This window comes from Palaemon carinicauda, chromosome 17 (genome assembly GCF_036898095.1).
Source record: "Palaemon carinicauda isolate YSFRI2023 chromosome 17, ASM3689809v2, whole genome shotgun sequence".
Lineage (NCBI taxonomy): Eukaryota > Metazoa > Arthropoda > Malacostraca > Decapoda > Palaemonidae > Palaemon > Palaemon carinicauda.
The window spans coordinates 96,224,813-96,227,062 of NC_090741.1; positions in this window are offsets into that span (position 1 = coordinate 96,224,813).

Here is a 2,250-nt window from a genome sequence, read left to right on the forward strand (position 1 = left end):
CATAAAAAAACAACACCAATAATAAAATTATCATATAATCATAATACTCATAGTATGAAATAAGAAAAAGTGAAAATAAATAAATATATACGAACTATATTTCCAGCCATTTCAAGAAACACGTTTGCTGCCGTTCAACTGGGATTGGATTACAACGCCCTGGCTGAAGCCCAACGACAAGATCCAGAGTATCAAGCTTGTAGGACATCCTGCACGTCCCTCCGTTGGGAAGATTTTCCCCTCGAAGACTCCAACATCACCCTCCTCTGTGACGTCAGTACTGGTAGACCGCGACCTTGGATTCCTGCTCCCATGCGCCGACAGGTGTTTGATTTTATCCACGGCCTTTCACATCCCTCGTGCCGTTCTACTGCACAGCTGCTGAAGGCAAAGTTCATTTGGCACGGCATTTCTAAGGATGCTAAGGATTGGGTCCGCGCCTGTACTTCTTGCCAAACTTCCAAAGTACATCGACACACGGATTCAGGAGTGGGCACCTTTCCTCAACCTCAGCGTCGTTTCGCACACATTCACGTCAACGTTGTAGGCCCCCTACCCACATCACAAGGACATCGTTACCTGTTTACCGTCATCGACCGCTCCACTCGTTGGCCTGAAGCCATTCCCATGGAAACTGCAACGTCCGCCTCATGTACATCTGCCTTACTCTCTGGATGGATTTCAAGATTCGGTATCCCTGAGCATATTACATCTGACAGGGGAACCACTTTCACCTCTCAATTGTGGACGTCATTAGAGAATCTCCTGGGCATCACCCTACATCATACAATGGCCTACAACCCCGCTGCCAATGGAATGGTTGAACGTTTTCATCGCACCCTCAAAGCAGCTTTGATGTCCCGCTGCAAGGATTGCAACTGGTTCACTCAGCTTCCCTGGGTCCTCCTTGGACTAAGGACCACTCCTAAAGACGCCCTCGACGTCTCGGCAGCTGAAATGGTGTATGGCGACCCGTTGTTCGTCCCTGCCAAATTTTTTCCTTCTACAACCTCCTCCGACGATCTCCAGCGCATACGTCACGTCGTGGGAAAATTTACTCCGTGCCGCCAGACTTACAAGCCCCCAGCGAAGCATCACATACCAACGGACTTGCACTCTGCAATGCACGTCTTCCTGCGCAACGACACCAGCAAGCCACCACTAACGCCCCCTTACACGGGCCCTTTCCATGTGATCCGACGCAGTCCGAAAGCATTCCTCCTAAACATTCGGGGCAAAGAAGACTGGGTCTCCATTGATCGTCTAAAACCTGCTTATCTTCTGCCAGATGACCCGCCTACAGTTCGCCTCTCTAGATCAGGGCGCCCTATTTAACATGTACAGTATGTCATTTTTAGGGGGGGGGAGCCATGTACCAACCGTGTTTCACACAATTGTACAGAATTCCTTTTGTATATATTATGCTTGTATCTTCGCTTTTCCCTCGCACTAAAACGAACATGAAAATTCATGTCTGGTTTTTCCTCTGTAATATTGTCTGTCTTGTGAACTTTTTATGTCCTGTTGCCTTGAGGTTTTGTATATAAGGAGAGTGTTCCACAATAATATAACTCAGTCGTTTCCAACCTGCCTTTGAGTTCACAGCCTTACTCGGCGCTGTCACAGTATGATTGTAAGTAGGTCAAGGACGGTGGCTCCTCAACATTCGGATCTCAGTATTGATAATGTTTCTTTAAATATGTATGACTCTTTCAAAGTTTTAGGTGTGATTCTCGACAGTAAATTTACTTTTGAGAAACATATAAGGTCTGTGTCTTCTTCAATTGCACAAAAAATAGGCTTATTGAGAAAGTCTTTCAAGATTTTCGGTGATCAATCTATTCTGAAGAAGTGTTTTAATTCTTTCATTCTATCTTGTTTTGAGTATTGTTCTCTTGTCTGGTCTTCAGCTTCTGATTCTTATCTTAATTTGTTAGACAGAAACTTACGGTCTATTAAATTTCTTATTCCTGATCTAGATATTAATCTCTGGCACCGTCGTTCAATTAGTTCATTATGCATGTTGCATAAGATTTTTCATAACTCTGACCATCCTTTACATTCAGATCTCCCTGGAGAATTCTATCCTGTTCGTAATACTAGGCAGGCAGTTAATTCTAATAGCCAGGCCTTCTCCATCACGAGGCTCAATACTACGCAGTACTCTAGAAGTTTTATTCCAGCTGTTACCAAGTTGTGGAATGATCTTCCTAATCGGGTGGTTGAATCAGTAGAACTTCAAAAGTTCAA